General features: G+C 42.0%; 1 protein-coding gene across 1 annotated transcript in view; it reads left to right on the plus strand.

Annotated features, from left to right (window-relative positions):
• The window catches only part of LOC138164829 (cytosolic carboxypeptidase 6-like), an 824829-nt gene that overhangs the window by 348869 nt on the left and 450543 nt on the right, over positions 1 to 25417 (plus strand). The gene's annotated exons all lie outside the window — the stretch shown is intronic.

Below are 25417 nucleotides of genomic sequence, written 5' to 3' on the forward strand. Positions count from 1 at the left end.
TTCCTTCCTTCCTTCCTTCCTTCTTTCCTTCCTTCCTTCCCTTTCTTCCTTTCCTTCATTTTTTTTTGTCTTTATTAATTTGTTTTTTTACTTTTAGTTTACAAGATTCAGTTCCACAATCCCTGGAGTTTCAAATTTTCTCCCCCTCTCTCCTCCCCCCTCCCATGGCAGTATGCAGTCAAATATAGGATCTGCAAATACTTTCACATTAGACATTAGTCAAGTAATAAAGAAGGATTGTATTGGATGGAATGAACAATGGGAAAGAGGAAACAAAACCAAACAAGAAAAAGAAAGCAGGTAGTTTGCTTCAATATGCATTCAAACTCTGTTCGTCCTAGTTCTTTCTCTGAATGTAGACATCTGTCTCCATCATGAGTCTTTTGGAGTTGTCTTATAACTCTGCATTTCTGAGAAGAGTCCAGTCTTTCAAAGTTGGTCATCACCCATACATTGTGTCTGTAATTACGTACAAATTTCTCCTGGTTCTACTCTTCTCACTCAACATCAGTTTGTATACGTCTCTCCAGGTTATTATGAAGTCCATCTGCTCCTCATTTCTTATGTCACAATAGTATTCCATTACATTCGTATATCCATTCCCCAAATTATGGGCATCCCCTTGATTTCCAATTCTTTGCCACCACAAAAAGAGCTGGTATAAATATTTTTGTACATATGGGTCTTCCTCACACTTCTGTGATCTTTTTGGGATACAACCCTAGAAGTGGTATTGCTGGGTCAAAGGGTTTGAAATTATTTGTAGCCCTTTGGGCATAGTTCCAGATTGTTCTCCAGAATGGTTGCATCAGCTCACAACTCCACCAACAATCCATTAGTGTTCCAATTTTTCCACATCCTCTCTAGCATTTGTCATTTTCCTATTTTATCATCTTAGACAATCTGACTGGTGAGATGTGGTACCTCAGAGTTGTTTTAATTTGCATTTCTCTAATCAATAGTGATTTAGAGCATTTTTTCATATGCTTATAGATAGCTTTAATTTCTTCCTCTGAAAACTGCCTGTTCATATCATTTGACCATTTATCAATTGGGGAATGACTTGTATTCTTACAGATTTGACTCAGTTCTCTGTATATTTTAGAAATGAGGCCTTTACCAGAGAAATTGATTGTAAAAATTCTTTCCCAATTGTGTATTTCCCTTTTAATCTTGGTTACATTGCTTTGTTTGTACAGAAACTTTTCAATTTAATGTAATCAAAATTATCCATTTTGCATTTTATAATGCTCTCTAATTCTTGTTTGGTCATAAAGTCTTTCCCTCTCCATAAATCTGACAGGTAAGCTATTTCTTGCTTTCCCAGATTGCTTACAGTATCAACCTTTATACCTAGATCATGTACCTATTTAGACTTGATTTTGGTATATGGTATTAGATAATGGTCTATGCCCAGTTTCTGCCATACTATATTCCAGTTTTCCCAGCAGTTTTTGTCAAATAGTGAGTTCTTATCCCAAAAACTGGGGTCTTTGGGTTTATCAAATAGTAAATTACTATAGTTGTTGACTTCTGAATCTCGTGTGCCTAATCTATTCCACTGATACACTCCTCTATTCCTCAGCCAGTACCAAGTAGTTTTGATGACTGCTGCTTTATAATACAAATTGAAATCTGGTATAGCTAGTCCACCTTCCCTAGCATTTCTTTTCATTAATTCCCTTGATATTCTGGACCTTTTGTTCTTCCAAATGAATTTTGTTACTATTTTTTTCTAGCTCTATAAAGTAATTTTTTGGTAGATTGATTGGCATGGCACTAAATGTATAATTTAATTTAGGTAAAATTGTCATTTTTATTATATTAGCTCGACGCAGCCACGAGCAATTGATGTTTCTCCAATTAGTTAGATCTGGCTTTATTTTTGTGAAAAGTGTTTTGTGGTTGTGTTCATATAGGTCCTGGGTTTGTTTTGTTAGGTAGATTCCCAAATATTTTATAATATCTACAGTAACTTTAAATGGGATTTCTCTTTCTCTCTCTTGTTGTTCTCTTGTTGGATTTCATTAGAAATATATAGGAATGTTGAGGATTTATGTGGGTTGTGGCCTTTCCTGAGGCTAAAACCTCCTGCTCCAGCAGGACTGGGGTTGGCTCCCAGAGCGCTGCACTGGCCCCTTCCTGCTGGCCTGCCAGGCTGTCTTCAGTGGGAAGTTAGCTTCTCTGTCATTTTGTGGGTTCCGTATCTCCAAAGTTTGTTCAGTCACCTTTTACATGAATTGGAGGAGGTGGAAGTGGGAGCCCCAAGGAAGTCCTGTTTCTACTCCGCCATCTTGACTCCATTCCCCCAAATGCATTTTTTTTGTGTGCACACTAAACAGTGAAAATATCAGGATTTTGTATTCTTTATACTTTTTGGTCATTGTGATGACTATGAAGATGTCATCTGCTGTTACAAGATCATTTGCAGAAATTTGCCTGTTTCCTTCTCCTGTTTCATCAGGAGACCCTCAATTTGCCTGTAGCTCATTTTCCAAAGTAGGATTTTCCCCTTTTTCCCTTTGTGAAGACAATACTTTGTTGTTTTAGTTTAATCTATTTTAAGGCAAACCTCTTCATATTCGCTCTCTGCCCTTCACCCTAACTGTGCCCCCTCCCCATAAATGCTGTTTGTCCATTCTTTACCTCATTTTGGAGTTTTGCTTAATTTACTGATTCCTTTTTCTTTATTCCTTTTATCTGTTGATCTGATTTCTCCTTTTCTCTCTCTGAATTCTGTAGCCAAGTAAAATCCCCTGCCTCTCTTTCCCTTCAACTTTTGTTTGTTTTTAGGTTTCATTTTCTCTACTTTTTTCTAAAACTAATTTCTCTCCTCTCCTCTCTTTATTGTTTATTTTCTCTCTCTGTTCTGGATGTTTGTTCTTTTATTCATGACCCTTATATTTATTTAGCCCCTTAGTTTTTGTTTTCCATATGGAGTTAAAGATTCTAAGGTGTGTATTCTGAGTACTAAACGGTTCCTATTTTATCCCTTTGGAGAACTCACCCGGATTCCCTCTTTCTGTTCTGCCTCCCTCTTAGAATTACTAATTTCTACAAGTGAAAGAGAAAGTCAGAGTATTGCCTTTTGGTAGGAATCTTCCTATATAGTTTGTTATTGCCCTGTGTCCTCCCCATGATAATTTACCATGAAATCTCCTTAAGTTCCTGCCTTTTTGGTTGGGCATCAGTTACCTCCTGCAGCTCTGATTCTCCTTCTCCTGAGGCAGGAAGAGTGGTGTCTCTAAGTACTAAATCCCTCCAGATAATTCCTACGACAGTTTCCCCATTTTTTGTTTATAAAATATATCGCTTTCCCCATGAGATTGTTCTTTGTGGGACCCTCTCCCACCATTGAAATGAGATTTTTCCCTTCTTCAATTTTTCCCCATTACAGTCCCTCTCTTTACCTCCCCACCCAGTCTCCTGTTGACCCTCTCCTTCCTGTGAGACTACAGAAATTGCTTTTTCTTCATCGTTAGCCTTTGGCTTGATTAGACTACATCATCTATTCCTCTTTACCTTTTTCCACTTTTCTTCTCTTACATGTACCCATCAATAATGTAACCACACCCACACACAAAAAAAGGTTCATTTGTAGATAAAGAGAGGGATACTCCTTGATGTTTCAGGCCTTTTCCCCCACCATAAGCTGATATGGTCTGAACATGTACCAGACAGACTTCTGTAACATCCCCATTACATAGTTAATTACCAGTTCTGTATTGATCATCTTTTCTAGGTTGTAATATTCTCTGTTGTTCTCTACCTCCACAGTGTACCTCAATTCCTTTAGTATAATAGTAGTATAATACTACGTAGTTCCTTTAATCCAAGAGTATTACTTTACTATGTCTCAAAATATCCCAACATTTTGTAAAATAGTCCCTCATTTTTCCCCAAAGCTCTTTCCAGTCCTGATTCCTTCAGTGCATACTTACTTCATCTGGACAATTGATTTTCCTATCTTTGTCTTAGGAGAGGGTTATTTAAGGCTTCTTTTTCCTATTCTATTAATTTGGACATCTTATATCTTGTAAATATCCATCCACTTCACTTATATTGTCAGTTCTATTGGCATAAATTTGGACAAAATAACTTCTAATAATTCTTTTATTCTTCATTGGTTATCAATTCACCTTTCTTATTTTTATTACCAGTAATTTATTTTCTTTTTTAATCAAGTTAGTTAATGATTTACCTATTTTATTGTTTTTAATGGCTTCTAATTTTATTTATTAATTCAGTGTTTTAGATTTTTTGCTTTCAGTTTTGTAAATTTCTTGATTTTTAGAATTTCTGTTTTGGTGTCTAATTGGGGGTAATTCACTTGGTTTTCTCATTTTTTGTTGTTGTATTCTAAATTCATCAATTTACTTTTTCTCTCTTTATTAATGAAAATTTTTAAAGTTTCCCCTCACTATTACTTTATCTTTACTGAAATAATTGTTTCTTTGATTTTTTTTTCTTTAATCTACCCAATCTTCAGGATTAAGTTATTTAATCTCAAATTAATTTTTAATCTATCACAAAGATCCTATATTGAACATAATTTTTATTGCATTGCTATTGTAAAAGATTCATTTAATATTTCTGCTTTTCTGCATTTATTTGTGAGATGTTTATTACTGATATATAATCAGTTTGGGGGAAGGTACTATGAATATCATTGATAATATGTATACTCCTTTCCATTCCCATTCATTAATTTCCATGTATATCATATTTAACTTTTCTAAAATTTCTGTTCAGGTTCTTTATTTTTTAAAATTTATTTTTAAACTAAATCTATCTGGCTCTGAGGGCGGGAAATTTTGGTCCCTGACTATTATAGTTTTTATTGTTGATTTCTCCTAGAAACTCATTTAACTTTTCCTTTAAGTATTTATATACTGTGCCATTTGGTGCATATATGTTTAGTATTGATATGAATTCATTTTCTATGATACCTTTCAGCAAAATATAGTTTTCCCTATTTATCTTTTTGAATTAGGTCTATTTTTGCTGTTGTTTTGTTTGAAATCGTGATTTGCTATTCCTGCTTTTTTTCCTTCAGCTGAAGCATAATATATTCTGCCCCATCCTCTTATTTTAACTCTGTATGTCTCTCTCTCTTTCAAATGTGTTTCTTCTAAACAACATATTGTTGAATTCTGGTTTCTATTTGGCCCACCACCTGCTTTTGCATGGATGGTGAGCTAAGAATGGTTTTTACATTTCCTTTCTTTGTTCACAGGCCATACAAAAGCAGATATTAGGTTGGATTTGGCCCAGGGTTTTAGTTTGCTGACCCCCCTCCTCTAATCCATTCTGCTATTATCTTCCATTTTATAAATGAGTTCATCCTATTCACCTTCATAGTTGTGCTTGGTAATTGTATGTTTCCCTCCTTCCCACTCTCTTATTCTTTTCTCTCTCTCTTTCTTTCCCTCCTTTTTAAGAGTTTATTTTCCTTAGGACTAATCTCTCACTTAATTTACTCTCCCTTTACTTATTTATCCCCTTTTTCCTGCCCCTTTCCTTTATTACTTAGTGAAATATATTCCTGCAATCCAATATTTTCTTCTCTTCTTTGATCAGTTCAGGTAAGAGTGAGGTTCAAATGCCACCTAGTCCATTCCCTTATCTACAGACCTCTTCTTTCATGCCCTGATTATCTGAAGTAACTTCCCCTAATTTTTCTCTGCCTTCTCCTGCCTTCCAGCATATTTCAGTTGCCCTCCCTTTCTGTTTTTCTTTTAAGATCATCAAAGCTGAACAGATTCATTTTTAGGTCCTTTGTCCAATTAGACTCCCTCTGTGGCCTCCAATGCTGATAGAGTTTTGAGGAGATGCATGTGTCTTCCTTCCATCTAAGAATGTAAATGACTGATCCTTTTTTTGTCCCTTCTACTTGCTTAATCCTGTTCACCTTTTTGTGCTTCTCTTGACTCTTGTGTTTGCATGTCAGTGTTTCTCCACAGCTCTGGTCTTTTTAACAGGAATGTTTAGAAGTGCTCTGTTTTATTAAAGGTCTATTTTCCTCACTGTGGGAGTATATTCATTTTTGCTGGGTAAGTTATTCTTAGCTTAAGCCTAGATATTTTGCTTTCCTTTATGGGGACGTCTGCTAAATCTTTTGTGATTCTGCCTGTTACTCCTGGGTATTTGCATCCATTCTTTCTGACTGCTTGTACTAGTTTTCGTTTGGTCTTAGAACTCTGGATTTCTGACTATATTCCTCTGACTCCAGGTCTTTCTAGGGCTCCCTCCACCAGCCCAGGTGTTACCTCCTTGGGTGATGGAGTCATCAGAACTGTTTTCAGTCTCCTTGTGTATTCTTAGCTAAGGGAAAGAACCTTGAGTGAATGTGCCCTCATTTGTGTGTGGGGAAGGCAGGGATACCTGGAAAGGGATGGACAGAAGGGGAGGAGGAGAACCCAGCAGATGCTCAGTCATAGAATGGCAAAGTTGCCTTCATTCCTGACTGCAAGCTCTCTGAAAGAATTCTCCCATCTTCTCCTTCTGCTTCATCTAGTTCCCATGCTCATCCTAGCTTCTAAGAAGCAGATAGGTACAATGGGGGACAGTGCAAAGAACCCAGGATTTAGAGGCCGAGGAAAGTTCTAGGTTTTCCCTTTGGGATGAATCTCCTCCTTTCTTTGGATCCTGTCTATAAAATGGGAGGGTTCAACTTGACTGTCTCCAGATCTAAACCTCTCATCACCTTGTGGTGGTCTTTTAGGGGGAGATGGGCATACACGTGCACACCTACGGTTACAAGACGGTTTGAAAGTGGGAGTTCTGAGGGGAGGATGCCTTCTGGCTGCTAGCTCACAGTGCTGGCTGGCCGAGCTTGTTTCTAGTCTGTCTCCATCTTGCCCACTGCCCCGTGCCTGCAGTGCCCCCTTACTCCTCCCTTTTTATCCTAAGCCTGCCAGTCTTCCTGGACTCCATTCCCCTTAGAATGTGAGCTTCTTGAAGGCAGGGGCTTTCTCTGTGTCCCCAGCACTTTGCAGGGCCTCACCCATAATGAGTGTTGAATCACAGCTGGATAACTGTTCCCTTCCCAAAGCCTGCCCTGAGCCCCAGTGACCTGTCCCAGCTGCTAGTGTCCCTGGGTCTTACATTTACAGCTGGAAGGTAACCTAAAGGCCATCTAGTCCCTCCTTACCCGCCTTCTGAAGAGGAGGAAACTGCAGCACAGAGAGCAAAGGCACCTTGTCCAAGGTCACACAACAAGGGCGTCCCTAGGGCTGGATTTGAACATGTGTCACCTGGCTCCATGTCCAGTCTCCCATCCACTATGCCCCCTGCATTTCTGCCTTCCTTTGTCCCTATATCTCTGGTACTTGACACAATGTTTGGTATACAGGGTAGTTTTTGTTAAAACTCCACAAATTTTAGAGGATTTTTCCATCCTTATGTTGAGGTAAAACTGCTCCTCTTTAACTTACCCTCATTGCCCCCCATTCTGCCCTTGGAGGCCGCATCCACCAAGCCTCATAGGCCTTCCATCCCCCGATGCTCTCTCCTTCCTTCCTTCTTCATGGCCTTCCCTCCAGCTGCCCTGCCTCGCTGCCCCAACTCTCTTCTTCTCCAGGCTGAATGCCCCCAAGACCTTTAGCTGGTCCCCAGTTCCCTCTTTATCCAGCTGCCCTCCCCTCTGCACTCTTCCATTTATCATCATTCTTCCTAAAGAGACTGGAGTTTGGTATTCCCCCTGTAGTTGTCCAGGGCAGAGGGAGGGCACTGTCCCTCCCTTCTAGAGATAGGACTCTCCGGTCAGGCTCCTAAAGCAGAATGTACTTGTTCCCTTCAGGCAAAAGGCAGAACTTCTGCTACAGGCATGGTTTGAACAGAGGAGAGCGTCTGGGGGTGTTTTAGGCAGGGGCAGCACCAGGAAAATCATTTAAAGGTCCTCTCTATTTCTGAATGTGTGTATGCGTGCATGTATGGATGTGCCCACGTACAAGGGCTCATGTGTGTGTGTGTGTGTGTGTGTGTGTGTGTGTGCGTGTGTGTGCATGTTCTCTTGGCGTTCCAGAAATGGCATTGCTGGCCTCATTTCCATAACTGCATAAAGAAATGTGTACCAGGCACATCACCAGCTGCCACATTGCAAGCACTGTTTGTCCCTTGGAAGGAGATTCACTGAGCTCAGCTTGGCTGGAGCTGTTCCCTTGGCCCCTTCCTGTCATACCTTTCCCCCCGCCCCCAAACTGTGCCCTCACATCTCAGCCAAAGGAAGGATGTACCAGTGCTGGGGAGATCTGCCTGAGGATGCCCTTTCCTCCTGGGCCTGCCTTGTGTCCTAGGCTGCTCTTGGGTAAGGGAAAGGGGATTCTCTAGCACTACAGGGGAGGAGAAACTCATGGATCATTTGAATTCCATTCATCTCAATTCATTTCATAGAATCACAGTAACATGGAATCCAAAGCTGTAGTGTAGAGATTGTTTGTTCTAACTTTTTTATGTTACACAGGAGGAGACTAAGTAATGCAGAAGGAAAAGGACTGTGGTCACTTTTCCAAGGAATAGTCCCCAACGTTTCTTAGTCCACCTGGCAGATATTTGTAGGCAGCCTCATGTGTGTCTGGCAGGATCATCTGTCATAAGAATTCATTCACCTGTGGCAAAGATGGAACATGATGGTACAGAACCTATTCTGCCCATGTACTCTTGGGGGGGTAGCATTCCAGAGAGAGGCACCACTGGGACAGGAGCACAGGACAGGGGTGGCATGGGGGGGTGGGAGTATAGCCCTGCCCTGGAGCAGGTCCTTAGTGTTGAGGAAATCTGCAGGTGTGGAGACTGTGGCCTGCCTGGTGAGGAAGTGGGAAGCGCAATGTTGGTGCCCTAGGACGAAGCCCAGGTTGCCCTCCCCTGACTGTACTTACCTTGCTGGGAGCCCTGCTTATATAGTGGTGTGTTCGCTAATCAGGGAGTTATGTCAATTGGACTAAAGCCAGGTCTTGCCTTTAAGGATGTCTGTGGCTCAGGACATGGTGAAGACGCAGATACGAACATTGTTATACAAAATCACTAGACAAGAGCATCTGAGGGGGCAAACCAGCACCCTGGTGAGTCTGAAAGGATAATTCATGACTGACCAGAGGAATCAAAGAAGGCTTCCCAGAGATGGTGGCATGGGAGAGGGGGAAGTGTGGGCCTAATCCATGGGACAGTGAGTGTTCCAGTTGGATGGTGGTGCCCAGTGTGTGGAGGAGGAACCCTAGTCAAGGCATGGCAGTCTGAAGGACACCTCTAAAGGCCTTGCCCCAACCTCAGCCTGGCCAACAGTCATTAGGAGGGCAGAGCAGGAAGGGGAGGATCATCATGATTGACCAGCCAGATCCCACAAATCAGAGGGCACACTTACTGTCCAGGGCTCGCCAGAGGTAATCCAGCCCTTCAGTGTCTAAGCTGGCTTTGAAGCCAAGTCCCCAGACTGCCAGAGGAATCTGAGTCCTTGATGAAATGACTACAGGCCATTTTTCCTGTAGAGGGCCCCAGCATTTTTCCTATCTTGAGCTGAACTTTGGCAATTCCAGTTCAGCTACCAGGCCCACAAGGCCATCAAGCAGCATCTCTTCCATCCTCTCCTCTGGGTCTTCTTTTTGTAGAATGAGAGGGTGGGGCAGATGCTCGCTAGGACCCCCTCCATCTCTGACACTCTTTTGTCTGTGTCCCAATGAGGAAAAGGGAGCAGGGAGATGGATGGGGAGTGGGTTTGACAGATTCAGGGTGTACCTCTGGGCATCTCTGAGCTTCATTTTCCCCACATTTGCTGTAAAATATGAGATTTGGCTAGGTGATCTTGGAAGAGAGGAAAGTCTTCCATAGTCAATAGTCTGCTGGACTCGGATTCTGAAAGGTCTCTCTTCAAGCTGTGGCTCAGACACATGTTCGCTAGGTGGCCGTGGAAGTCATGTCACTGGACCTTTTAGACTTCACTTTCATACTCTTTAAAATGGGGATGGTCTCACAGGCTTTGTGGAAGGGACCCGGGTGGCCACCTGACCCAAGGGGACTGAAATGACACTCCAAGTCACAGTGGCAGAGCCAGGAGGATCCGATCCTCATTCAGATTCAAACCCTTTTCCACTGGACACCTGGCCTTCAGTGCCTCCCTCCCCCAGCTTTTGTGAGGCTCAAAGGAGACCGAGCAGGAACAGTGTGATGAGATGTGCAGTGCTTTAGTCCAGTCCTTTGTCCCTCCAAATCCCGTAATCCAATAAGACGGCTGAAATCCTTCCTTGAAGGAGACTGAAAAATCCGATTCATTGTCTCAGTCACATAATCACAGAATAGGAGCTGTCAAAGGGACAGGCTGCTGCAGAGCCAGATGTCTATACTAGTGCTCTGTGCTGAGAAAATCCTGGGTTCTTTGAGCTGACTTTTCACCAGTCCTCCAACCTCTCAGTTTCACTGTCCTCATGTACAGTGAAGATAATACCACTTGCCCTACCTCCCCCAGAGGTTATGGTAAGGAAAAATTTTGTTGATCTTGAAATGCCATAGAAAAAATGAGTCATTTTTATTTGTAGCAAGCCCCTTGGGAATGCCCTTGGTTGATGAGGGTCTCCAGTATTCTTGATGCTGGTTTCAGTAGTCTCAGATGGACTATTTCCAGAGGGGCCCATGGCTGCCCATCCATCATGGCCTCCTGTTCTCTGCCTAGCCAAGCTGGGTTATGTCTGAGGCCCAAAAGGCCTCAGATGTTACACTGGGTAATAGACACTCCCTGAATTGTGGGTAACGTAAAGGGCACACACGTCTGCGTGTGCCCAACCTCACTATTGGATTTATCCTAGTTAGGCTTAACTGAGATCAAACTGTGATTAGATAAAGACCATCTGACACATCTTCCTTTTTAATCACCCAAATACATGTGATGATATTTGACATGCACATTTGTGCCTAATGAATTCGATGGAAAATGTGACCATGCTGACGTTTTTCTTTGAAAATGACTTTAAGAATAATCAAGTTAAGAGTAATTACAGTCTGTGTGTGAAGCTTATCTTATCACATCACAGGGATATTTTTCCAATCCATTTCGTCTGACTGTGACGCACGGAGCTGCGCCAGAGAGAATGGGGAGACTGTGTCTGCCTCCCCGGATCCCCAGCAGGTTCTCAAGAGGGTCGTTGCTCCTTGACAGGCTGGCATTTCTGAGAACCACAGGACTCAGCACTGGATGGCCCTGTAGAGGGCTTTAGTGGCCACCTAGTCCAGCACTTAGACCCAGAGAAACCCCTTCTCCTCTTTCTCCTAGTAATTCTGACTAGGCCACTATGCCAGGGCACAGGGAGAGGGTTCAGACTTCACCATCTGGGTCTTCATTTTCATATCTTTAAAATGAGAACTAGCTGGACCAAATTGCGTTAGCTTTAATAATATATGAATTCTGAGTGATAAATTTGGTCTGAGTCTCTCTGAAAGGAGATTTTTCAAAGGAGGGAACCAAGTGTCCAGGCTCCCCCCAAGTCTTCTTTTCATCTGATTCTCCATCCCTAGTGCCTTCAGGTGTTTTCCCATTCTGCTTGCCCCCCCACTTACATCCTCCAGCTTATTGATGCCCTTTCTAAAGTGGGCTCCTTGGGACAGAGCCGAATATTCCATCCTTTGCCGCAGCAGATGAGAATGCAGGGCACTCTCAGCTCCTTGTTCTCAGGACACACCAAGTTCCAGCCGGCTTGTTGTGTAGCCACAATGCAGGAAGGATTCCTTCTCAGCTTGCAGGCCATTGCTACCTGGACTAAAACCCCACAGCTGTTGGTGCTCTCCAGAGTCCTGATTTTACTAGCCTAACATTTGGCTGAATTGAAAGAGATGGAATTTCCTAGAAAATGTGAAATCTCCCCTAGACTGTCCTTCCTAGAAGACGTCCTTGAGTATGTTGGGTGGGTTTGCTCTGGAGGCTTTACCAGGGACAGAGGATGAAAATGGATGACTTGGTTGAGGCTTACATTGTTGAGGGTAGGACACATAAGGGTGAAATCATGAATGAGCTGAACTGATAATTCCTGGGATCATCAAACAGTTGTATAGGCATCAGCTGTGAGTAGGGTTGAGGGGCAGTCACAGGGCAGGGAGAGGTGAGGGAGGCTGGCCAGACAACCGCACTGGTAAACACAGCCATGGGGGTCTCGGAGGCTGTGAGGTTGAGGACAAGTCAGCAATGTGGCCTGACAGCCACAGAAACAAAGGCAGATCTCTGACTGCTTTAGGAGAGGGTTCCTGTTGTCAGAGACCGACCAGAGGACTCAGGATGAAACAAGCTGCCCATCTCCCCATAGAGTGGCGAAGGACTCAGAGTGCAGGTGGAGGCTTTTGGGGGCTTGGGGTTGTTTTATAGACAGGGCTGATGCGTGAATTTGTTTTCATGACTGTACATGCTTGTAACAGGTTTATTTTTCTTGCTTTTTAATAGAGAGGAGGGAGAGGTAGGAGGGAGAAGATTCAGAGCTAAAAAAGAAATGAAAATGAAAATTTATTTTAACAAATAATATATTTTTCAACAAATTTACTTATTTATTTGATAAAGAAACATGTTTCCCCATGTTATCAACAAATTATTTTTGTTTGTTTTTAAGGATAGACTTAGTGTCCATGAAGGAGGAGGGGATATGAGAGGACTGTCCACTGCCTTGATCATGTGCCATCTGGTGTACCAGGGTTCAGTTCGGGGCACCAAGTTTTGAGGAAGGTAGAGACAGACTAGAAAGGAGTGTGCTCACAGAGATGAAAGGCCTGGAGGGGGTTAGGCCTTGATTACATCAACTGAGGAAAGGGGTGTTTAGCCTGAGCAGGAGCAGGTTGGCCAGCTGTCTGAGTGTGTGTCATACCTGTGACAGAGGGTTAATCTTGTTCTGCCTGAGACCAGGGGGTAGAACCAGGAGCACTGAGGTGAAGTTACAAAGAGGCAGATTGCAGGTCAATGTGGGGAGGAAATCCATAGGATTCTAGATTTAGAACTGGAAAGCTTCTGGACTTCTCATTTTATGGATGAGGAGGAGAAAATGTCTAAGAGGCCATTGACTTGAGTGCCCAGGGTCACACTGCCAGTGAGTGTCTGAGGTTTGAACTGAGGTCTTGTGATTTCCCATCCAGTGCCCTGTCTATTATGCTGCACAGTCGCTCAACCATCAGAGCTATCCATCAATGTAATGGACTCGCCATCACTGGAGGAATTCCTGCTGAGGTCGGCAGCAATGTTGTGGAAGGCATTCCTGTTTGGGGACAAGTTGGACTACGTGCCCTCTCCTGGGATTCCTGATCATGTGGGGCTAGATGTGGAGGGCTTTGAGATTTCAAGATTCCTGATTATTTGGAAGGCAGAAAAATGGCCAAAGCAGTAAAGGGCAGACAGCAGCGTTGTTGTGAATCCAGAGTTCTTCCTGTGTGGAGAGGCTGACATCACTGGGGCTCATCGGGTGGATTAAAGGGACAGAAACATGAGCAAGAAGAGAGTTTGCCTCGTGGTTGGCTGCAGCCCCATGCCTAAGAGGAGGCTGGCAAGAGCGGGACGCCAGCGCTCACCCATCATTCCTGATGTCTCCTCACTCACAATCGCCTGGCAGGAGTCTGCCTTGAAGAGATGCGGTGGCTGGACCATGATGGAGGAAGAATGCCAGTGCTTGGTTCTCAGATGTTGTGGCAGGGTCTGGGGGGAGAGGACTCCTGATAGAGCTTGTGGTCTGGAGGGGCATTTACAAGGTGCACAGACTTGGCCAAGTCCCTTCCTCTGATCTTCTTCATCACTTCCATATTCCCTGTTGTCAGGTCCCTCCTAGCCCTGACATCCCCTGTTCTCAGGCCCCTCCCAGATCTGACATCTCCTGTTCTAGGGCCCTTCCCAGCTCTGACATTCTGTGGTCTAAGGCCTTTTCTAAATCTGACATTCTATAACCCCCTAACCTTATGGATTCTAGTTTTTATTTAGACATTTAGCTCTATTGGTGGTCTACAGACTTTTAAAGCCCTTTTATTTTAGAATGGCAGATGTCTGGTTTCTTAAACAAACAACTAGAGGCATTCACATTATTTAAGATATAAACTCCATCTCTCTAATAAAAAAAATCATTTCATAAGCTGCCAGCTATGGAAGAACATAATGGGCTAGGCTAGGCTGGGTGGGGGGAAGCTAGGGATGCTTTGTTCTCTTTTTCTAACAAAGATCTAAAGATGTTTCTATTCTCTTGTATGTGTGTGTACCAAGTCTACTTTGAGGTGAACGTTACATTTGGGAGCTTAGTCTTTGTACTTGAACTCTAGGCTTCGGGGATATGTACAGATACTAGGGGGTGCAGAGGGGCAGGGGTGCACAAGAGCCCACAACGGCTCCATCTTCTCCGACTCCCACTCCTGGCTCACTCCACCTTGAGAGGACTCCTGGCCACCTTCCCCTGATAGTCTGCTTCACTGTATTTCCTGTGAAGGATGTCCATGGTTATGATTCAGCTTTGAATGGGCACTAGCATCCGTATACCCCGTCAGTCTCCCCCAAAGCCCCAGCGGGAGCAGCCTCCTTCCCAATGAGCTAACAGTCACCTTGACAGGACCCGAGAGCCATCTCCACCTTCCAGACCTGGATGTGATGTGACGACAGAGGGACCAAAGGCTTGGGCACTTGACAGTTCTGCATTTCTCCAGGCTCATCAAATCCTGTCTGGCATGATGAGAATGAAGATCTGCATGGGGCAGCGCAAGAACTCCAGACTAGGAAGCAGAAGGCATCTGGGTGCAGCCACTTTGCTCTTTCTGCCAAACGAGCAAGTCACTTCCTCTTGCTCATCCTAATCTCCCTCATCTGTGAGATAGGGATGTTACCTATGGCCTCTTCCCCCGTCTTCCGGATGTCTCTGCAGCCTTTGATACTGTTGCTTAGCCTCTCTTCCCTGATACTGCCTTCCCTCTAAGCTTCCTTGACACTTGTCCTGATTCTCCTCCCACCTGTCTGACTGTTCCTCCTCAGTGTCCTTTGAGACTTCATTCAAACGTCATGGTAGCCATTCCCCAAGGCTTTGTCTTGATCCATCCCTTCTTCTCCCTCTATGCTGTCTCACTTGGTGATCTCATTGGCTCCCATGGTTTAAAGTCACCTCTCTAGGCACGGGCAGATGTAGATTTCAATTCAGATTCTTTGGTGCCAACTTTTGGGTCAATTCCCCAAGAGTATTCTTTCCATCATATTAAGTGACTGACTCTTAGTGTTTCGTTTCTCCCAGTGCCTCTTTCCTCCTAGGTCTATTCTCCATCCTTTCCATGACCTTCACCTCTCAGTGATCTCAGCCAGGCCATCACTCCTAAGGTGGTTTCACATTCTGCCCTCCCTACAGTCGACCATTTTAACGATGCATCATTCTCTTTCCTGGAATTCCTTGTTCCTTTGTCCTGCTTATGCCTCTCCAAACCCCAAACCTGCATTTACCTACAATCCATCTTTTCTGCTCCTTTTTACATGGTGCTGAACAGAGCTGGAGAAAATTGTATAACTGAACTAACTGGGTCCAAGATAGATTTCTGTTACTCACTCTCACCAAGGTCCTTGTTCTTGAAGGCAATCCTTCTATTCTCTGAAGTTGGTTTTCTTTCACAGTCCTCACAGTGGCTGCTTCAAATGTCTTTTCCCTTCAAGCATCTCACATGGGCTTTCTCTTCTTACCTCTCAGCAAAATTCCTAATTTCCTCATACTTTATTGAGAGAACAGGGCCATTTGCCCTGAATTCCTTCCCTTGCCTACTCAGCCTCTCAAAACCCCTGGTCAGAATTCCCCGTTTTCTCCTCCACTCTATTCTCTGAGAGGTGGCCCTTCTCACCAAGGCTAGTCCCTCTGCCTGATCTCAGCCACTTCAGTCTCCATGAGGACATCATCCCTATAGTCACTGCCTGTGTCTCATTCATCTTTGGCCTGCATCTATTGACTGAATCTGTTCCTCCATACAGCCCAAGTTTTCCCCATTCTTCCAATGTCATCATTGGACCCTCCTAACCCAAAGTTATCATATGTAGTTCTCTTCTTTCACAGTCAAACTCTTGGGGTGGATGGTGTTTTTCCTATTATAATTATTAATATTATTAACAGCAGCAGCAGCTGTGATGATAATGGTAACAACTTCCAACATTTGCTGCCTCTGCTTCTCTTCTGAATCTCTTATGGTCTGGCTTCCAACCTTATTATTCAATTGAAATTGCTTTCTCCAAGGTTTCCAGTAGTTTCTTAAGTGATACATCCAACAGCCTTTTCTCAGTTCCCTTCCTTCTTTACCTCTCTGCAGAATTTGACACTGTTGACCTCTCTCTTGTCTTGTCTACTCTTTCCTATCTCTGATTTTCATGATCTTCTTCTCTAGGGTCTTTTCCCACCACTTCTGTAGCTGCTATTTCTCAGTAGCTTTGTTGGATCTTCCTCTATTTCCTACCCCCTTACTCTAAGTATGACTCAAGTCTCTCTCCTGGACCCTTTTTTTTTCCTTTTCCCTTACATTTGTTCCAGGTACCAGAATTCCTACTGACCATCTTGTCCAACCCATTTGTTTTAGAGAGGAGAAAATGGATTCCTAGGCAGGTCAGATGGCCTATTGCAAGGTCATCAGCTGTTGCATTATTGAGCCAATTCTCTTGGTCCGCCTAGTGGTTTTCCTCCCTGTAACCCTGATTGCCAGGGCAGAGTCCTCCCCACTCTCTTCTGCCCCCCTGCCCCAAACTCCTGAGGAGATAAGTGGATGGCAGAGATGCTTGGATCAGGAACCCGCTCCTCTCCACATTTAGATGCTTTTATCTCTAGCCTGTAAAGGTCTTCACACTGATTTGGTGCTGATCTTCCGTTGTTAAGGAGACACAGGAAAAACTTCTGATCATCCATTTTAAACTTGGCAAAGCATCCGGTTGGCAGGAAAGCTTGTCTCCAACAGATTCTTGCAGACATCCCGCCAAAGACTGTTCATTAAAGACAGAGAAACTTTCTAGTCCGTGTCAGCCCTCCCTCTGTTGAGTTTTCTGGGTTTCCAGCGGCTTCCCAGTGTTCATTTCCTTGCCCCGTGGTCCTGGTCTCCTTTCTCTTCCTCCCTCCAGAACTCCTGGCTCTATAAGACTACCATCTCTCAGTTATTTCTCCATATCGCAAGGCATCCCATTCTCCTTTTCCATTCATCTGATCCTTTGGGGAGAGAGAGGGGGAGGGGGGGATAGTTTTGCCATGTAGACTTCAAGAAGGACCAAGCCAGGAACATCAAGCTAACACAAGAGCGGTCCAAAAATTGCATGGGGCATAGTAGATTACATCATTGCTGACTTTTTTCAAGTAAAGGGTGGATGACTATTTGCTGGTATATCATCGAGGAGATTCTTACTCCTGTAGGGCTCAGACAGTAGGGCCACTCAGGTCCCTTCCAAAACTGAGGTTTTGTGATTCTTTAGTTACAAGAATATACTTCATTTAAAAAAAAAATTACACTGTTTCAAGGAAAGGCTTATTTTTCTTTTTAAAGCAGTTGGGGTTAAATAACTTGCTCAAGGTTACACGGCCAGTTATTTCTGGGTGTGGTGCTAAGTATCAGAGCCCGGATTCGATCCCAGGTCATCCTGACTCTGGGGCTGGTGCTCTTACTGTGCCACCTGGCCGCCCCTCAAGGAAAGACTTATTGAATATAGAAAGGGGAGATATATTCAGAAATGAAGATGATGTAAAGCAGTAATAACTTTTTTAAAGTTCCCCAATGATATTCTTTGCACCAGTTCTCTGAGACAGCTCTTCACTGGTAACATGTTGTTGTCTTCTTACAGCTGACACATTCCCCTCCATTGCCATTTAGGTGACTTGCATCTACAAATCCTCAGAGACTGTGACATCTTAGTCATAGAATGTAGCATCGTGGAACAAATATGATCTTAAGAAAAAGGTGGGTGTTTGTTTCAGGGAGAAGCTCAAGTTCATTTAAAATGCTACCTGATTTCCCCAAAGGAATATAGCCCATACCCTTCCTCCTCTTCAGTTCTTTACTCCCTTCATTATCCTATCCAAAATATTTATACAAGATATTGAGGAGACATGGGTAAAGATGCAAATGCAGACTGGGCCAGCTCTTCTGGTTGGTTTTTAAGTCTTGCATTGTTTGACTTCACAATATTGTTGTCTTCGTTCTTCTGGTTCTTCTCATTTCATTCTGCATCAGTTCATTCAAGTCTTCCCAGTTTTCTCTGAAACAATTCCCTTATCATTTTTTACAATATAATAATCTTCTATCACGTTCATAGGCAATTCTGCTATGACATGACACATATTCCTCAAAAACACCCTACTATGCAGAATTGAGCAAGAAAAGTCACTGAGCTTATGGAGAAAATGGTATTAGGCACAGTGATCAAGAACTTTCAATGATATATTAAGAGAAAAAAAAAAGAAAGTAGGAACCTAATAAAAATGGCAGCACCTTTATATATGTGTTAAAAGAGCAAGACATATATAAATACTACAATAAATAGTGACTTCCTCTGAAATCTGCCTATTGCACTGTCAGGAAACTGGCAGACCTGGCTCTCCAGAGCTTCCAGCCAAGGCCATGGAGGAAGGGAGTGGTGGGGTGTTATGATGGGGTGTTGACCAGCCCTCCTTTGTCCACAACTCCAACTGCGCTAGAGGGCATACAATAAATGTGTGACTTTCCTGAGACAAAGACCTGAAGTTTGCTTGTGGAAACGGCATCAGAATAGTTGTAGCTTGTGGATTATTATGAAGTTTTCTGTATTCTTAACATTTCTTGAGGTCTTAAGAGATGGGGAAGAAGCAAACTAGAAATTCAAGTTATGCTCTAAATTCCCTAGTATGTCAACTAAGTTGGAACTAATTCTCACTTTTGAAACACGGGTTGTAGAACAGACTGTATATACCATAACTTGTCAATCATTCCCCAACTGATAGGCACCCTTTCATTTTCTAGTTTTTTTGCCACCACAAAAAGAGCTATAAATATTTTTATATAATCTTAGGTATGAGTTTGTTTTGCTTGGGCCTGATTCCTCCCTTAATCTACCCTCCTTTTAATTTTACCTTCTCCTCACTTTCCCTATTAAGTGAAATGAATTTCTGTTCCCTATTTTGTGTGTGTGTTATTTCCTTTTTTAACTTGTTCAGATGAGAGTAAGTTTCAGATGTCAGCTGCTGGCTGCATCTACCCCTTCCTCCTTGTCTGTACTTCTACTTGTATACCTTGATCATGTGAGATAATTCCCTTAATCTTTGTCTCTACTCCCCTACTTTCCCCCCACCCCTGAAGTATCTTTTCCCCTCCCTTTCCATTTTTAATATAAAGATATAAAAGAATCCCTCCTATGCTTTCTGTCTAATTAGACTTCATCTATAATCTCTAATGATAATAATTCAAGGTGGACACCTGGATCACCTTCTCATATTAGTATGTAAGCAGTTTAACTTTGTTTAATCTTATATGATTGTTCATTCATAATTACCTTTTTAATGTTCCTCTTTACTCCTGTGTTTGCACTTCAGAGTTTTTACATGTATCTGGTCTTTTAAAAAATTATTTTATTTCATTAAATATTTTCCAATTACATGTAAAAATATTAGCATTCATTTTTTTTTAAAACGTGAGTTTCAAATTTTCTACCTTTCTCCCTTCCCTTCCATCTTTTTGAGAAGGCAAGCAATTTGATATTGATTATATATCTGAAGTTATGCAACGCATATTTCCATATTGGCTATGTTGCAGGACAACATAAAATCAAGAAAAATAAAGAGAGTTAAAAAAATATGCTTCAGTCTATACTCAGAGTTCATCAGTCCTCTCTCTGGAGGTGGTGAGCATTGCTCATCATGAGTTCTTTAGAATTGTCTTGGATCATTCTCTTGATCAGAGTACCTAACATCTTTCACAGTTGATCATCATTACAATATTGCTATTACTGAGTACAGTGATCTCCTGGTTCTGCTCACTTCACTTTGCATGAGTTCATATAAGTCTTCTCAAGTTTTTCTGAAACCATTCTGCTCATCATTTTTTTATAATGCAATAGTATCCCATCACAATCACGTACCACAACTTGTTCAGCCATTCCCTTGATTTGAAGTTCTTTGTCACCACAAAAAGAACTACTCCAAATATTTTTGTACATATAGGTTCTTTTCCCTTTTCTTTTATCTTTTTAAGACACAGACCTGGTAGTGGTATTGTTGAGGCAACGAGTATGTGCACAGTTTTATAGCCCTGTTGGCATAGTTCCAAATTGCTCTATACACTAGCTAGACCAGTTCACAACTCCACTAACAATGCTTAGTGTCCGGATTTTTCCACGTCCTCTCTAGAATTTGCCATTTTCCTTTTCTGTCATGTTAGCCAATCTAATGGCTATCTCAATGTTGTTTTGATGTGTATTTCTCTAATTAGTAGTGATTTAGAGCATTTTTCTGTGACTTTTTATTTATTATTATTTTTTAATTAAATTTTATGATTATTTTTAGTTTACATCATTCATTTCCACAAAATTTTGAGTTAGAAATTTTCTCCCTATGTTTCCCCTACCCACCACCCCAAAAACAATGACCCCACTGTCTATCCCCTCCCCCAATTTACTCTCTCCTATATCCTCCCTCATACCCTCTCTGACTTTCCAGTAGGGCAAGAAGGATCTCTACACCCCAGTGCCTGTATATCTTATTTCCCAGTTGCATGTTAAAATATATATATATATATATGTATGTATTTTAAACATTTGATTTTAAAATTTTGGATTCCAGATTCTTTCCCTTCTTACCTCATCACCCACCCTTACTGGGAAGATAAGCAATTCAATATAGATTGTACATATGTAGCTATGTAAAACATTTCTGTAGTGGGTATATTGTAAAAGATTGACTATATTTCCCTCCCTCCTATCCCACCCCCCACTTGTTCCATTCTCTATTTGACCCTGTCCCTTTTCAGAAGTGTGTGCTTCCAACTTCCCTTACCCCCAGCCTGCCCTCCCTTCCATCATCCCCCATCTCATCCCTTTCCCCCCTACTCTCCTGTAGGGTGAGATACCCTATTTAGTGTGTATGTCATTCCCTCCCTAAGCCAAATTCAATGAGAATAAGTTTGACCCTTTCCTTGTTGCCTTCCTGTTCTTCCCCTGCATTGTAACAGTTTCCCCTTGACTCTTCTATGTGAGATAATTTACCCCATTCTGTCTCTCCCCAACTCCTCTCATTATATTCCTCTCACCTCTCAATTTCACCTTTTAGGTATCATCCCTTCCTATTCAACTTGTCCTGTGCCCTCTGTCTATGTATACCTGTACACACATATACACACACTCACATATGTATTCATACACACATACACCCTCCTATATAGACATATGTGTGTATGTATGTACACACACACACACAAACATTTATATTCCCTTCAACTTTTCTCAAACTGAGAAAAGTTTCCTAAGTTACAATTGTCACTTTTCCATATTGGAATATTAATATTTCAACTTTGGTAAGTTCCTTATGATTTCTTTTCCCTGTTTACCTTCTCATGCTTCTCTTGCTTCTTGTATCTGAATGTCAGATTTTCTATTCAACTCTAATTTTTTTCATCAAGAATGCTTGAAAGTCCTCTATTTCATTGAATGACCATATTTTCCTGTGAAACATGATACTCAGTTTTGCTGGGTAGGTGATTCTTGGTTTTAATCCCAGCTCCTTTGACTTCTGGAATATCATATTCCAAGCCCTTCGATCGCTCAATGTAGAAGCTGATAGATCCTGTGTTATCCTGTTTGTGTTTCCACAATATTCAAATTGTTTCTTCTTGGCTGCTTGTAATATTTTCTCCTTGATCTGGGGACTCCATAACCTGGCTATAATATTCCCAGGAGTTTTCTTTTGGGGATCTTTTTTAAGAGATGATCAGTGGATTCTTTCAACCTCTATTTTGCCCTCTGGTTCTAAAACATGAGGGCAATTTTCCTTGAGAATTTCTTGAAGGATGATTTCTAGGTTATTTTTTTAATCATGGTTTTCAGGTAGTCCAATAATTTTTAAATTATCTCTCCTCAATCTATTTTCTAGGTCAGTGGTTTTTCCAATGAGATATTTCACATTGACTTCTATTTTTTTTTTCATTTGTTTAGATCTGTTTAATAGTATCTTGATTTCTCATAAAGTCATTAGCTTCCATTTGCTCTATTTTAATTCTGAAGGAATGATTCTCTTCAGCGAGCTTTTGAGACTCTTTTTCCATCTGGCAAATTCAGCTTTTTAAGGCATTCTTTTCCTCATTGGCTTTTTGAGCCTCTTTTGCCATTTGAGTTAGTCTGTTTTTTAAGGTGTTATTTTCTTCAGTCAGGTTTTTGACTCTCATTTCATAATTTTCTTGCATCATTCTCATTTCTTTTTCCAATTTTTCCTCCACTTTTCTTATTTGGTTATCAAAATCCTTCTTAAGCTTCTATATGGCCTGTAACCAGTTCATATTTTTCTTGGAAGCTTTTGGTGCAGGAGTTCTGACTTCATTGTCTTCCTTCTGTTCCATGCTTTGATCCTTTTTGTCCCCAACAAAGGAGTCCAAAGTCAGATTGCTGTGCTTGCTTTGCTTCCTTATGTTGCCACTCAATTACTTGACTTTTGAGCTTTTTGCCACAGTAGAACTCTGCTTCTAGAAAGGAGAGCTTTATCCCAAATCACTGGGATTTTCTTAGCTGCTGGAGCTATTAGTTGACTGCCCTCTCTGAAACCTCCACACACTCTGACATTCTGGTCATGCACCCCAGGACCTCCACCCAGACAGCAATCCAGATCCAAGCAGGTTAAAGCAAGAGTGATTACCCCTCAGACTGGTTGCTTGGTCCCCCTACAATCTGCAGTCCAGGAGCTCTGAAGCAGCCACACCACGGTGACCACCACACCTCAGCCACTTCTGTCTCCTGTGGGGCAGAGGCCCGACTACACTCCTGTTCCCAAAGTCTACTGACCTCTCACTTTTTTTTTGGCGTTTATGGGTTGACAATTCTGGAAACTGCCACAGCTGCTGGTGATCTCTCCTGAAATCCCTTCAGCTGTGGTAGATTGTGGCCACCCTGGGGCTAAAACCATGGACTTATGCAAGGCTGTGTTCTGTTCCCAGTACACTGTGATCAACCCTTCCTACCGATCTGCCAGGCTGTCTTCAGTGGGAGGTTTGTTTCTCTCTGTCACTTTGTGGGTTCTGTAGCCCTAAAGTTTGTTTAGAGTCATTTTTATAGGTATTTGAGGTGGTTATGGGGGTGTGTGCAGGGAGTTTTCCTGCTTCTATGCCATCATCTTGGCTCCTCCCCTTATGTGACTGTTGATAGCTTTGATTTCTTCTTCTGAAAACTGCCTGTTCATATCCTTTAACACTTTGTAAGCTAGAGAATGGCCCTTATTTTTTTTTTTATAAATTTTTCTCTGTTCTCTATATATTTGAGAAATGAGGCCTTTATCACAGAAATTCGCTGTCAAATTTTCCCCTGTTTTCTGTTTTCCTTCTAATTTTGGTTGTATTAATTTTATTTGTTCAGAAGCTTTTTAATTTTGTGTAATCAAAATTATCCATTTTATATCTTGTGATGCTCTCTATCTCTTGTTTGGTCATATACTCTTCCCTTAGCCATAGATCTGACAGGTGCATTTTCCCATTACCTTTTATATCTAAATAATTTATCCATTTTGACCTTATCTTGGCATGTGGTATATGTGGGCTATGCCTAGTTTCTGTCATTTTTTCTGATGTTGAGTTCTTAACTCAAAAGATTGGATCTTTGGATTTATCATCTGGTCTTTTCATCAGTAACTCCTTGCAATCTTCTTTTTCACTAAAATCTGGGATTTTTCCTGGAGTCATTCGTTCAAAAAATATTTAAGTGCCGCCTATGTGCAGGCACTATTCTAAGTGCTCTGGGTATAAAGAATAACAAAAGACAGTTCCTGCCTTCTAGGAACTCACTGTCTCATGAGGGAGACAACATGCAAACAATCTGTACAGGGATAAATTTGGCATCATCTACAGAGGGAACGCACATGAATGAATGAATGGCTTTTGGGAGGACTTCCTGTGGGGGGTAGGATTTTAGCTTGTAAGCCCATGTCCTTTGCCTCCTGGAATGTCATATTCCATGCTCTCCACTCCTTCATGGTGGTGGCTTCTAAATGGTGTCTAGTCCTGACTGTGGCTCCTCAGTATTTGAATCTTCTTTTTCTTCAGGCTGCTTGCAATATTTTTTCTTTGACCTGAAAGTTCTAGATTTTGACTATAATATTTCTAGGAGTTTTTATTTTGGAGTTTGTTTCAGGAGGTGAGTGGTGGATTCTTTCTATTTCCACTTTGCCCTCTTGTGTTAAGAGGGTCTGTAGAGTTTTTAGGATATATCTTGCTGGAGAAGAGCCTTTAAGGGGACATTTTGCTCAACTGAACCCAGCACATTTTTAGTCCACAAACAGTAGGCACAGTAGGATCTTGCCTTTCCTGCCTCTTCAGATCTATGGTAGAACTGTATAGAAGTGGTCTCCTGTAGAATACCTTTTTTAGCACCTGCCTGTTCCCTTCCCATTCTCTAATCAAGGACATCCTCAATACATGCGTAGCTCATTCACTAGGAGGCTCAAGCTGTCCACCTGGGGCCATCCAGTTCAGACCTCCTCTGGGGGCATTTAATCCTGTCCACCTCCTCTTTCCTTGCTTCCATAGCATGATTTACACTTCTTCTTCTCCACACTGAAGACCATGATGTTAGGTGATGGCTTCACTGCCCTATGGAGGAAACTGATTGTTATAGGAATTTTTACTGGTCTTTTCCAGTTTTTTCATTATTCTGGTAGAATGAAGGTTGAAAAAAATCCTCCAAGTCAGCAGGTTTTTATTAAGCTAAGTTATTTGGCCCTGGTAACATATAATGCAGATAAAAATACAAATTATCTAATACCCTTCCCCCATATTACTCATGAAAATGTCATTAGTCATATCAGGGTGGGAGAAGAGTTATGAGTATAGATAGACTTATGGTATGTCAGAGCTGGAATGGCCCTTTCATTTCTCAGATGTGTTCTTCTGAAAGAAATCCAGGAATGAGAGTCAGGAAGAATAAAAGATAACATTTCAGAAAGATTCACTGGGGGAAGAGACAGATGCAGTTTTGTGATAAGAGTGTATGTGGTGCAGGTCACATGGACAGAAAGAACAGAGGGTTGGGGACTTCTGGATGCTAAGAAGGAGGAAGTCGTAGCAAAGAAATTATGTTACATGGACAGTCAGTTCAGTCCACAATCATGTAGCTATGTTTAAGGCACTGTGCTAGGCTACAACACAAAAAGTCCCTGCCCTCAATGAACTCACAGTGTACTGGGGGGCAGAGGGAGGATTACCGTGTGTAAACAGGTGAGAAAATTCTAAGTAGTTTAAGGAGAGGAAGAGGGTGAGTGTGTTT

Source organism: Petaurus breviceps, unplaced genomic scaffold (assembly GCF_028583685.1).
Source record: "Petaurus breviceps papuanus isolate PSGF00001 unplaced genomic scaffold, PetGlider_PUasm1.0 207, whole genome shotgun sequence".
NCBI classification, from domain to species: domain Eukaryota; kingdom Metazoa; phylum Chordata; class Mammalia; order Diprotodontia; family Petauridae; genus Petaurus; species Petaurus breviceps.